The sequence below is a fragment of the Lolium perenne genome, chromosome 5 (assembly GCF_019359855.2).
Source record: "Lolium perenne isolate Kyuss_39 chromosome 5, Kyuss_2.0, whole genome shotgun sequence".
Classification (NCBI taxonomy): Eukaryota; Viridiplantae; Streptophyta; class Magnoliopsida; order Poales; family Poaceae; genus Lolium; species Lolium perenne.
The window spans coordinates 77,800,155-77,814,496 of record NC_067248.2 but is presented as its reverse complement, the minus strand read 5'-3'; positions in this window follow the sequence as shown (position 1 = coordinate 77,814,496).

Below are 14,342 nucleotides of genomic sequence, written 5' to 3'. Positions count from 1 at the left end.
GCATACAAGAGCCAAAAGCAGCCAATAACAATGTTAATGTTCACGACAAACTAATCTGAAAATAATACAAGACACAATGTATGGCCAACATGAAGATTAGGATACCCTAGGATGAACGAATATGTTCTTCATTCAGCATATATTTCTTCGTCACTCCATTGAAGGAAATTTTCATTGAACTCCTTCCGTCTGCAGTGTGCAGCCAATACATCCTCCAAACGGTATGGCCTTTGTTCATTTCTCATACCGTAGTTTCCTAATCTATTCACATGTATTGGCCACTCATCCCAGGCCTTTATATCATCAAAGTACTCTCTGATATAACCAAAATCTGTGTAGTAGATGCAGCCAGGTCGAAGTGTCGGGTGCACTCTGGTGTCGACGGAGATACACCGGATATAATGGATGAAGAAGGCACGACTGCCAATGTTATTGACGGCATGGAGAGAGCGGCTCTCAGTGTCCACACGGTACACCAATGGTTGACCTTCCTCCAAATGCTTGTTGTCCAACAACACAAGCAGCAGAGCACCATCCGACTTCACAAGGTAGAACTTGTTATTTCCAAGTTCTGGAAATGAAAATAGTGTATCCATTTTGACAGTGCTCGCACGCTGCTCCAACTGGACATTGTTGGTGCACACTAATTTTCCGAACTCAAAATTGTTCACAGCTATTGCATACAATTCACCATTGAACGGGGTAATGCAACGCAGACAATGGTGCTCGATCGAAAATCTTCCTTCTCCCCAATCTTCATCTATACCCTTAGTTGGAGTGCTCTCATCGACCCAAGCAATTTCCGCCGGGTAATCTTTGGAAACGAAGACCATAGTCGGGGACTTCATCACAGCGACTGACTTCAGAATAACGTTTGGCATATGCGCCTCAAACATAGTATTCAATGTCTTTGTGAGTGGGTTCAGAAGCCGTATCTTGTGCGGCTGGTTCTTCTGGGCAAGCACGATGACGCCACGGCAAAAGCCAACAAAGTAGTATCTAAAATATATTGATGAAGATAACATTCAGCACTAAGATGTTTACGATTGAAAATAAAAATAGATTAACTCTATAGATATGGAGGAATTTGAACCTTGCATGAACTTCCGTTAGATCGATGGTGACGTAGCGGGATGTGCGGAGGTGGAGGAAGGTGAAATCAGCAGCGCGTGGAAGGCCGTGGTCTAGCATGATCCATTCGTGCAGGTGCACGTCGGGCTCAGGTAAACCTGAGCGCCAATTTCTACAGACTTGCCTCATAGCAGAGTAGGTGTCAGCGTACTGCTCGTTCGCCAGTAAGCATTCGCCGATCTTGTGAAGTGGTCCATCAGCCGAGAGAGAGGCCCAGTTCACGGAGGCGACGGCCGCCGGCGCATTCTTCTTGTCCATCGCCGGCAGGGAGCGCGCGTGGGCGGTTGGTGTTTTTTCCTTCGATTTGGAGAAGTTGATGGGACGTGAGAGGCGTGGTTGCGTGCGTGAGTGAGAATGAGACTGTGTGCAGAGGGAGGGAGAGAGGGGGCTCTGGCAACGTGACGGTTGGTCTCGGCAGTTTCTCAAAAAAGCTAGACGTTTGGTCTCAACACGCGCACCGCCTAACCGCTGTGCACCGCGACACGCGTCCGTGGTACTGCACGTCTGCACCGTTACGTGTACTCAGTTAGCCTTACACTGGAAAAATATCTGCACTCAGTTTTCCCCTCGAGTACTAATACTGGCTAGTGCATTACCTCATAAAAAAAATACTGGCTGGTGCAATATACTCAGTTTTACCCTCAAGTGGCTGATCAACAGAGAGTCAACAAATGGGATTAAGCTATCTAATTGAGTAATTTCATGCGCAAAAAAAAAATCATAGTGCCTCCTACTCATGGAGTCTTGTTAAGAAGAGGAGGTCTAATACGTGGAAAACAGAATAGCACACCACAGGTCCGAAATGATGGAAAGGGCTAGGCAATCCACTTATTATAGAACTCAACAAAAACCACATGGAACTATATTAAACTTATGCAGTAGCCAACGCAACCAAAAGTCAGAAGTGCAGGCTGAATCCCAAAGGCACAACACAATAAGGAAACTTGCAACCTTATATAAAAGGGGCTATGCAACCCACTTATATACACATTAACAGCCATCCTCGTGTGTGACAAGAGAAATTCAACACTGGATTCGGAGGTAGGCACATGAAGCTTTACAAGGGCCAATGGGGCACCAACAATTTAAGGATGAATTGAACCACACCGTCAACAATTCAAACTCGAGACCTTGGCTCTAATACCATTTAAGTTCGAACGGATTGAAAAGTCTAGGCAACCAATTTCTAAAACATCCACAGGAACAACTACCAAGTTGATCCCAGCCGTAGATAAATGCATCCACCAACAAAATAGGAACAGTGCCTCGCCTCGCAAACATTTCACAATACCAAGGTACTCACATGTCAATGTCAGTGTTTTCATCTCCAATTATCTATGGCATTTTATTAGTCTTTTGAGAGATTATAACAAACTTGATTGGCCTCCTGCAGTAGGGCATCACATGCTTCTGATCTCGATCTCAACATGTCAACTTGGTTTCTTAACACATCTGCTGCAGCTCGTTCTATTTGGATTTGTTCCTCCAGAACTTGTGCAGAGAAAGACTCGGACTTGGACTTGGACTTGGACTGCAAAAACCCAGCATTTCGCAGGAAAGTGTTTTTGGTGATATCTTTATTTTTAAGTACCATGGTAAATGTCTCCATACATTCTTCTAGAGTTTTTTCCATACCATCTTTCCCGGGTTTTGCCATCTCCAATTTCATATTTGCCTGAAAAGTTTTGAGTCGTGTAAAAATAAAAGTTATTACAGAGAAACATGCAGACGGTAGATTTAATGTGTATGAACTACTTCTAATCCTACAAGTTGGTATGCCTGATTACACATCAAATGCATTTTCACAAAAACGCCTACAAGATCATATTGACATATTGCTCCTACAAATTGGCAAGTGTGTAGTTAAAAAATTTAAATCATAAAGAAGACTTACAATAACACTTTCTGCAAGTTCTCCTATCACATTATGTTTGTTCTTCTGGCATGCCTCGAATCGCTTCCGCCGTAGTCATCTCTTTGTCTGGTTGCATGTTGTTTTCATGATCTACTTTCTGCATTTTTGTACAATCATATGGAGATCAAATAACGTGGTTGAAATGGAGGATGGAAATATAACATGCACACGGAGTTCTACACAATTTACGAGTAACATATGTAGCAAGACAGACCAGCGGGGCATTACTTTTTGCGAGAGATGCCCAACCAAGTGACGAGATCTGTACGGCTTGGTAAACGTTGTTTCAAGCGGTTAGCCTGGTTCCTTTTAGACAACGTCTCGCAAACGGAGACTAGTGAGACATCGGCGCAAAATAAGTATTCGGAATTTAATCTGGTTTCACGGTCCTCATAAGCCATACCACATTCTTTGGATCAGACCAATGCTTGACAAGATCTCCCCACCGCTCGTCACCATACAGTGGTGCAGGAGACTTTGTTCGAACATTGGCAGTAATCTGGCCAATGAAGTATGTCGCCTTAAGCTTATAGCGGTGTTGGCGCAACAATTCTTTGAATATGGAAGCGATGACAAACTTTACATCCTCATTATCCTCATCGAATTCAAACCTTAACTGCTCACAACGGTGGAATGATTGGTGAGTTATATAGCATAGAAACAACAGTAAGCTACAAGAAATGGGACAGATCAATGTGGAATAATTTATCATTACCAGGAGAAGCATGACTTACGTGTAAATTATGCACTAAACTCTCGAACTGTGAAGGGGTGTCAACGTGTTGCTTCCACAATGGGAAGGTAGGAAGTTCATTCCTGATAAAATGGCCAACCTGTGATACAAGATATGAAGATTCATGCGGATGAAGTGGCCTTCTGCCACCTACAATAGATGTGATGCGAAATCTTGAACCCATTCCGGAAATCTTAGCTGCAAGTTTTTTTCCTACCGTTGGCCCCCTCGTTTTTATTGATCGTGGCGAACCTACCAAGTTAAGCATTACATCAAGCTATCATGGTATATAGATACATAAGGGAGCATTAAACTACAAGTCTTGAAAAAATTATTATCTTTTTTGGCGTGGGTCTCATCATCGGGAGAGGAGTTGTCTTTCGCAGGACTAAGGGTCGGAGGGAGATCATCACCAGTTTGCTGGTGTTGTGGCAGCACTGTTTGGACATTTGAGGCTGTATCATCTGGGACTAGCATCATGTGTCCTTGGCCATTATTACCTACCACCACTCCTGATGGTGCCAATTCTTGGCTAGAATTTGCTGTGGAAACTGGTTCTGTTGGCAATTGTTGCTGAGAAACAGTATTGGCAACTGGTGGTTGTGGAATGTGTGGGCTGGTACATGCTGGGGCTACTTCTGTCTGATTCGATGGTTTGTGGTTTTTACGAGACCTTTTACTGTTATCATTCTTGGCCTGTTCGCCACCTCGTGTCAGTCTCTTGTTAGACCTTGTAATAGGAGGAGCAGCACGAGCATCAGGCTTAACTCTTTTTTTATTACGCACTGTCACCCATCCTCCGGTATCAGCCTGAGGTTCCTGTTGAGTGTTCTTCCTCCTATTCGTTCTTGAAAAGTTCTTTCCCGAATCTACAGATGCCTGTCACACATAAATGATATTTCAATGTACAATATTATATGATGATGATATGCAGATGGAATGGAAAAACAGTAAGGCAACATATGCCAAAACATATATGAGGCGTTAACTAAGCAGGAAAAATTGTAGTAATGAGATTGAACATGGCATGGGTAACATATTTGGTAGGACTGGGATACAACAAATGGAAGTTGGGACAAATAATTCGATGACAGGACAGAGAAAACTCACCTTGTTGTGTTGCAGACGATAGTCGACCAGGGCATCTTCCTGAGTCAGCTCGTCATCACAATCAGCAGGATCAAATTCTGAATCAGAGGAATGTTCCGTATCCTTTGTGAGGGAGGTGGGTGGCGTTTTTGCACTAGACCTTGTAGAAGGATGTAGTGTTAGGCCCAACGAGGCTGCAACTCGGCTATTATGCAGAATAGTTTGCCTCCGTTGCTCTTCGTACTCATTCTCGAGTGGAAGACCTAACATGCATTGGCGAGAAATGCAGATGAGATTTATCATGGAACTGTGCATATAAGAACAAATTAATAGTAGCAGTGAGACTGCTCAAAAGGTGTAATGAGAAACAAACTATGGCTCAAAAATAATTGATGTTCATATTGTCAAGCTTCATGCACTAGCCAACGCAACCGGAAGTCCGGACTGATGGAAAGGGCAAACAAATTATGGCTCAAAAATAATTTATGTTGGGCAACAAAGGGCAGCAGCAACAATTTTTAGGATAAGTATGATGTCAAGCTTCATGCAGTAGCCAACGCAACCAAAAGTCCAAACTGATGGAAAGGGCTAAGCAATCCACATATAGACTCAAACACATATAAATGTCATTTTCATGCCAATGGTTAACCATATGGAATGGCGTGTGCTTAATATAATTGCCTAGGGTCTTCCAAGTTCCAACAGATCGATCTATTGGATGAACTTGCTAGAGCATGCAATTCGAAATGGTATCAGACCTACAAGGTCCTGAGTTCAAATCCTAGCAAGTAGCAACGCAAAGATTCAAAATAAATATTTGCAGCCTTCCTAAAAAAATATCTAATGATACATGCCTAAGGCTCGGTCTATTGAATGAGTGGTTTTATCACTTAGCACCACAAGTTGGGGATTTTTAATCACAAAACACCAACATTTGGGGAAATTATTTCACATAACACATTATTTGTCATTAGTCGGCTTGACAAGAGCATGACCCTACAGCGTGACACCAATTTACAGTACGTGAGCATGTTTGCTACAAACAAATGAATTTTGGTGTGAAATTTTGTAGACACTCTGTGGAAATGAGAATATGAGTCACACTTGTTACATATGCTACACACAAATGAATTACCATATGAAAAATATCCACAAGAAATTATAACCACACAAGAACATGAGATTTGGGTAATATATTCTGTACCAGCATAAGGTTTTGATAATGTTTACCAATACAACTACCCTGCACATAAGATTTTATTTTGAACTGTCTGGACATAAGATTTAACAACTAGTGTTGACAAACAGCTTTGTATTTGCGTTTAACAGCAAATACCACAAAATAAAGTCTAATTGTCTTTCTCCTGCGGTCACTCTTAAACTGACGGTGGCCGGAGGTCACTAATGGGCTATCAAACAGAGATCATGTATTCTGCGAAACAATTACCCCAAATGTTAGTGTTTTGTGATACAAATTTCTAGGGTTGTGGGTCTGTGATAAAAAAAAATCCTGAACTTCTGGTGTTAAGTGATAAAACCTCATTGGATGAACTGGCTAGAGCATGCAATTCCACATGGCGCACACAGAGTTGCAAATAGAAAAAAATACAGGCAGTTTAATACTATCAATAAATTGCTCTCCTAGCTTGACTGCTATCATAACCTTTGTAATACGTACTACCACCATCCCGAAGTTTTTATCAAAAATCATTAACATGCAAAATACAAATTTAATATCATTAAATAGATAACGAATATATTTTCGTACGGTATCTACAAAATATTATATTTCTTGATAGATTGTTCTGAAAGTTTGGTCAAACTTTACTTGGTTTGACTTTTATAAATGTCGTCGTGGTGAACGAGCAGATGCCATGGGATGGCTTATCTTGGGGCCGAATGGACGCTAGAGGATTCGGGGGAGGGTTTGTGGCTAGATGGATGAACTTCCGGATGCTTTCCTCAAGAACATGGCCAGGGCCAGAGGTAGAAGAAGAAAAACACAAGGACGAACTCGCTCTAGATCATCATGTTCATTGATCTCAAGATAGGTTACAGGTTTCTTCTCTCTCTGTGGATCGCGCATGTACAAGAAGCTGCCCCCTCTCCTTATATAGAGGAGAGGGTGGCTTACAGAACAAGAAAACCTAATGGGATCTTTGACTAGACAAACTACTTTACAAAGATACTTTATAAAGCTACTTTAATCATAGATGACGCCGTGGTCTTCTTTAAACATAGAGGCTGACGTCCTCCGGCCTCTTTGACCGTCATCCTCCTCCTTGTCTTCTAGTCTTCGTTTAAAGCCACTTTGCTTAGCTCATCCTTGTCTTTTAGCTCTTGACGGATTCTTGAACCAGTCAGCCGGCATGTTCTTCCTTCCGTTATGCCGGTATCTTTCCTTCCCGGCTCCGGCATACCCCTCTTGGGGATACCGGCTTAGCTTACTTAGCCAAACTCTATTTTCTTATTCCGGTATGAATATTAAACCGGTATCTTGAAGGGTGAGACCATCCGGTATGGCATATCTTTGGCATACCGGGGGTCATCCCCCCAACATTAGTCCCCGAAGCTGGTATAGTCTGGCGGATTCTATCCAACAGACCATGCCAGGTTTTTGTATCTTGGATACCGGTTTAACTTCCTTGGCCCTTGGCTCAAATCCGGCATCTTTGCTCGGACTCACGCTTTCTCTCTTCTCTAGACATTCTCCGGCATCTTACTCTCCGGTATCTTAGTCTTTAAGTTTCTCCTCGACGTGGTCGAGAATATTTCGGGTTCTGAGCCTGTCAGAGACATGCGCACTGTGACTGTCGCGCCAGTGTCAGTTGTCACTTCGTATTGACACTTGCGCGCGCATTTAATGCACCGCTCCGGATCCCACTCACCGCTTCGGATCCCATGTGTACCTCCGTGTGGCTTTCTCTTTTCCGCGTGTATCTCTGTGACACGTGGCGATCAGCGACGCGAACCGTCGCGGGCCGCGAGGCAAACCGCGCAGGCCCAGCGGTTTTCGGCCCACCTTCTCTCTCCTTTATAAGCTCAACTGCCCCTTCCTCTTCCTCTTCTTCGCATTCTCCTTCCTTCGCGCATAGAGTTCTTCGCTCCTGCGCTCCTTCACCGCACTTCGTCAGCCGTTGCTCGCCTGAGTCCCGCCGCCCGGTGAACTCACGCCGCGCCTTCGCCGGACCTTGTCGTGTGGAGAGCTTCTGCGGCGCCTTCTTCTCACGCGCTGCACTCGAGCTTCTTCTTGGCCTTCACCGCCTCGCCGTCGGCAGAGCTCGCCGGCGACCGCGGGCCTGTTCTCTCGCCGGAGAAGTTCTTCCTCATCAACTGCGATACTCCAGGTCAGTTCAAATCTTGCTCTATTTGCCATTCGCTCGCTTTCCAGATCTGGGGTCTTTGGTGTTCTTATTTCTTCCTTTTTCTCTGGTTTTTCTCTTACTCGTAGATCTTCGCGTGTGGGTCAAGTGTGGGATTCTTGTTTCTCTGCCTCCTATCCAATGTCTGACGAGGAAACTTCTTCCGCGTCTTCCTCTTCTTCCTCCGCTAACCATAGCAAACGATCTTCCGGCGAATCTAGACCCTCAGATTCGATGAGGGCAGATTCCGGCAAACAGCAAGAATCCGGTAGCCAGCAAGGTTCTGGCAGCCGCCAAGAGGCCGGAGGTCATCAAGATGCCGGTAGCTCTCAGGAGGCCGGTAGCTCCCAAGATGCCGGCAACTCCCAAGATGCCGGCAGTCGCCTAGAATCCGGTAGCTCTAGCCAAGCATCCGGCAGCCAAGTTGGGACGAGTAGCTCTGGCGAGGCTTCAAGCAGCTCCAGCCAATCTTCCGGCGAGGAGCCTTCCCCAGTCACACGCGGAGCTTGGATGGGTTCCAATGTTACTGAATACGAAATAGATTGGCTGTACCGGTCTCGTCGGATTCCGGAAGGAGTCACTTGCCGGATTCCTGATGATGAACTAATTCCGGACCCCGAGCCCGACGAACGTGTTGTTTTTCTTGCTCACTTTGAGCGTGGCTTTGGCCTTCCTCCTTCTTCCTTTTTCCTTGATCTTCTAGACTTCTATAAGCTCCAACCTCACCATCTTCCAGGCAACTCTATCTTTTACCTTTCTTGCTACACCACCTTCATGGAGGCCTACATCGGCATACGTCCCACTCGCGAGACGTTTGCCCGCTTCTTCGCCCTTCGGATTAATTCCGTTCAGGGCAAAGATATTCCTCCACCCAAGCCCCCCGTTCAATGCGGGTCTTGCATCATCAGCAAGCGTCAAGGGAGCCCCTTTTTCGAGTTCTCCGGCCTGGAGTCTTGCCGGTTATGGCAAGGGACGTTTTTCTATGTGAAGAACAACGGCCCCGCAGATCTCATCTGCCTGCCTCCTTTTGATCCGGCGCCGCCCGCGAAAACCAACTGGAGCTACAATCCGAAGGAGTCTCACAATGAGACCAACCGGATTATACGCTTCATGAAGCAGAAGATGAAGGACACCGGCATCTGTTCTGACGATATCATCCGCACGTTCATATCGCGCCGGGTACTTCCTCTGAAGCGCCGCGCCCATAGGATGAGCGAGATGTACGGTCCTGGCGATCCTACCAAGATCACGGGCCTGCCTCTTAGCAAGAAGGACGTTGTCCTCAAGGCCAAGCAGATTTGCCAAACTGCTATGCGCTTTAACTGGAAATGGGGCCTGCTTCCCTTCAGCACTACTAACCCTCCGACCCAAGAAGTAAGGGACTATGCGATCGGGGTTGTTTCTTGCCGGTAACCTTTTGCTTTTGCTTATTTTCTTTTTCATGTTTCAGGCCAAGGACCGCTTCCCCCTCATCGAAGCCGAGCGGCGAGGATCTTGCCGGAAGCGCGCCCTCGACTCCTTCGACCCTGATCCCCTCATATTTTGGAAGGATCTGAAAATGGGCAAGACCCCGGCATCTCGCCTGGGCCGGTCTCCGCCAAAGCCAACCGGGTCCGCCGACGACCTGGAAATGCTTGAGGTATTTTCTTTTCCGGTTTCTTTTATTCTTCCGCTATCATTTTTCCTCGAACTCCTTCTTAGCCTCATCCAATTTACAGATCCATGAGCACGTGCCGCCCCTGCGCGCCGAGGCCGGCACGGAGTTCGTGGACAAGCTCATGGCCCAGGGCCAGAAGAACAAGCGGTCGCCATCTGACGATGGCTCCAGCCAGGCCCCTCCCTCCAAGCGCTTCCGGACAGAAGAGCTGGGGGAGAAGAAAATTGGCGTGCGCCGCTATGCGCGCAAGCAGATGCCAACCGCTGCCGGGTAAGTTCTTCATTCCCTGACTCATCTCTATTTTGCTAAGTCCTTTTTTCGGTTGCTCTTTTCCAACCATCTCTCTTTTTCTCTTTTTCTTCAGCGCCGCCCTCAAGCTGGGCTCCATACCCTCGGGCTCTGAAGGTTCCGCAAGGACCTCAACCCCTCCTCACTCAAGCCCGGCACCACCTGGTGCCGGCAACATCTCTGCCTCCCTTTCGGGGGGCACAACAAGTTCGGGGCGTGCGGCCCCTACATTTTCTGATCACCGCACAGAGGAGGATTCTTCCTTCTTCCTCGAGAACCAAGACACCGGCACCAGCAACACCGGTGCCGGAGAAGAAAAAACTGCCGGGCAGGCGGAGCCTCCAGCTCCTCCTGTCCTTGAGAAAAAGACAAGTCCCGCGCCGGAATCCTCCGCGCCGGGAAGCTCCAACTCGGGTGGTGCGTCTACCGCGCCCCCTTCTCCACGGACCATCCTTATGCCGCCGCCAAGTGCTCCCGGCGCCCAGCCTTCCGGGGCTGCTTTTGCCGCGCCGCCGCCCAAGACCTTCAGGTCTACTAAGGGGAAGGCGACGGCTCCCGGCACCTCCTCTGCAGGCCAGCAGCCCCTGGTGCTGCACGTCTCCAAGGCCGCCCAGAACACCGTCGCCAAGGCCACCGGTCTCCTTGGCCGCATAACTGACTTCAAGCGCCGAGGCCAGGATCTGGGGCACCTCATGCCTTACGCCCAGAAGTGGAACGCCGCGGACATCACTCCGGCGACCCGCGGCCTGGGCAAGGACAGGCAGCCGGCACCTGATCCCATTGGGAACCGCTCTGCCGAGGAGCACTTCACGCGGCTCCGCTGCGCCGTGAAGGAGCTGGACAGTTCGTGGTACGACGCCACGAACAATCTGATGGTACGTTTTACTATCTTTTCTCAATTGCCGATTTCTCTCTTGTCGGTTTCTCTCTTGTCTATCTTCCCAGTCCCCGAGTTTTGTGGTGAAAGCGTAGCTTTTAGGGCAAAACTTACACTTTAAAAACTTAGCGCGAAACCGGCACTGCCAGTCCCCGAGTTTTGGGTTAAGAACTCTGTTCTTAGCGTGAAACTTTACCTTAGAACGCGCGAAACCGGCACTGCCAGTCCCCGAGTTTTGGGTTAAGAACTCTGTTCTTAGCGCGAAACTTTTCCTAAGAACGCGCGAAACCGGCACTGCCAGTCCCCGAGTTTTGGGTTAAGAACTCTGTTCTTAGCGCGAAACTTTTCCTAAGAACGCGCGAAACCGGCACTGCCAGTCCCCGAGTTTTGGGTTAAGAACTCTGTTCTTAGCGCGAAACTTTTCCTAATCTTTTTGCTTTGAACAGCTCACGGCTGATGCTCGGAAGACCCTCTTTGAGGAGCTCTTGTGGGAGCATCGGGAGCTTGTGGAGGCGCATGACAAATGCCAAGGTATACTTTTGTTCTGCCGGCATTCTTCTTACCGGAATCTTTTTTCTTTCTGACACTTGCAATTTCTTCCTGACAGTGCTCCCGGAAGCTTCCATTGACGCCCTCAAGGAGCAGCTCGCCAAGGCCCAACGTACGACTTTGTTACCGGGACCTTTTTTCCTTCTGCTAACTTGTCTTTACTTTGAATTTTACCAACACCTTGTTGTTTACACCTTCCTTTCCGGCTCACAGGGGAGAAGGAGCAGCTGATCAAGCAGCATCAGGAGGAGCTGAGCGCCCAGAGGACCAGCTACCAGGAGCTCAAGTCCCAGCTTGTCCAGCTGGGTCTTGACCATGCCAAAGCTCTCGAGGCCGCTGCAGCTGACGCAGCGGCTAAGATGAACGAGGCCCTGGAGAACGCTAGCGACGCCACCGTGGTGCTGCAAGCTGAGCTGGAGGAGCTGGCCAAGGCCCGGAATGCTGCCGAGGAGAAAGTCGCGCGGTTGGAGGAGGAGCGCAAAGAATGCCATCAGCTGATCCTCCAAACCGACAACCTTGCCTACCGTAAGCTCTCCAATTAATGCACACAAACCATTTTTCCTCCGGTCTCATTTTCTTTTCGCTATCTTTTCATCCGGTCTCTTTTTCTTCCGGCTTCTTTTCTTTCCGGATTCTTTTCTTTCGGCTTCTTTTCTTTCCGGATTCTTTTCCTTAGCCGTTTTTCTTCTTTGCACAGGCCTCTTCCCGGACTCCCAGGCTCATGCTGTGAGGAAGGTCAACGCGCGCCGCACAGCCCAGGGCCAGGCGAACCTTGCCGTGCCATGGACACCCCATGACCATCTGGTCGCACTTAACGCGCGGGTGTCCCATATGCGCGCCATCGATCGCAACCTATCGGACATTCCTGAAGTAGCTTCCCAGCTCTACAGGACTCTCTGGCCTGGCGAGGTGGTGCCGGACACTTTCTCCTTGATCAGCGATCGCCTCAAGGGCGCCGGCAGGAGGATCCGCGAATGGCAGTGCTCTGCCGCCCGCGCCGGAGCAGACTCTGTCCTCCGCGTCGCCTGCTCTTGGTACCCGGAGCTCGACCTGGATGCCCTTATCGGCGTGCGCGAAGGCGCGGAAACCGACCTGGATCCGATCCTTGCCGCCAAACGGCAAGATCGCGCGTACCGGATCGCGGAGTACGCCGAAATGCGCACCTTCATCCCTCCTCCCCATGGCGTCGAAGATTTTCTTGACGAGGAGGGAGATGAAGCCGAGGAGGAGCCCCTGGACGATGCTGGTGCCGGCGACGCTCCCCCTGAAGCTCCTGCTGCCTGATTCTCGCTTCCAGACTTTACCTGTCATGCCCTTGGCCCTGTGTGGCTTAAAACAATCTTTTGTTAAATTCTGCCCCGGTATGCCGGGGCTTATGATGTAAAACTTAAGTCCGCTTATGGTTGTCGTACAACTTCTGTGCCGGTAGGCTATACCGGTAGCTAATTATCTTTAGTTTGCCTTAGCATTTTCGCATTTGGTTTTGCCTTTATCCTGCACTTGCAAAGATTTTCAAACTGTTTCTGCATCCAATTAGATGCACATCTGGCTCTTTTGCCTTGGCTCTGCCTGCCTTCTCTGGGCGCTTTGGCGTATGAGCACAAGGTTCTTTCACCAAACAAGCATTTTCTTGAACTTAGAAATAATTCGAAATTTTGCAAAAAACCGGTATGACCGGGGTTAGTTAAATTTTTCCGAATTGTTCTTTCCCGGTTTCTCTCTCCACAATTCATGTGCTTATCCCCTACCGGTTTATCTTGCTTGCCATGAAGCCAAGTTATGGACAGCAGCAGAGTCGAAGACTCCGGTAGGGTTTAGCACATTACTAAACCGGAAAGAAAAAGCGTTCAATAAGCAACCGGCAACAGAAAAAATAGACATGTTCCATGCAATTTAAACAAGACAAGTCCCCGAGATTCATTCGAGGTTCCGACATCTTATTATTCATAGCATGTAAGGTACAAAAAGGAACTTCTTACACCACAACTTCAAGAGTAGAAAGGACGCAACAAGGCTACGTTCCATGGGCGCTTGGTCTCGTCTCCAGATCTGTCCGCCTTTCCCTTCTTCCATTCCTGCGCATCGATTAGGTAATATGCATCGTTGTGGAGAGCTTTGCTCACAATGAAAGGTCCTTCCCATGGGGGTGACAGCTTGTGCCTGCCTTCAGTGCGCTGCACCAGGCGTAGCACCAGGTCTCCTTCTCGGAATACCCTCGGGTTTACCTTCCGGCTGTGATAGCGTCGGAGGTTTTGCTGGTAAATGGCTGTTCTTGCCAAAGCTAGCTCTCTTGCTTCTTCTAGCAAGTCTACATCATTTTCTCTGGCCTCTTTTACCTCTTCTTCGGTATAGAGCTGCACCCTTGGTGAGTCATGGAGGATGTCGGTTGGTATGACCGCTTCTGCTCCATAAACCATGAAAAATGGGGTGTATCCGGTGGACCGGTTCGGAGTTGTTCTTAGACTCCAGAGCACCGACGGTAGCTCATCGATCCAACATCCCGGCGACTTTTCCATTGCATCAATGAGCCTTGGTTTGATACCGGAAAGTACCAAGGCATTTGTTCTTTCAACTTGGCCGTTGCCTTGTGGATGCGCTACTGAACACAAATCCAGCCGGATGTTTTTACTTTCACAGAACCGTTTGAACTCTCCTTGGGCAAAGTTTGTGCCATTGTCAGTTATGATACTGTGCGGGTATCCATACCGCAGGATTACATCTTTCAAGAATTTCACTGCTGT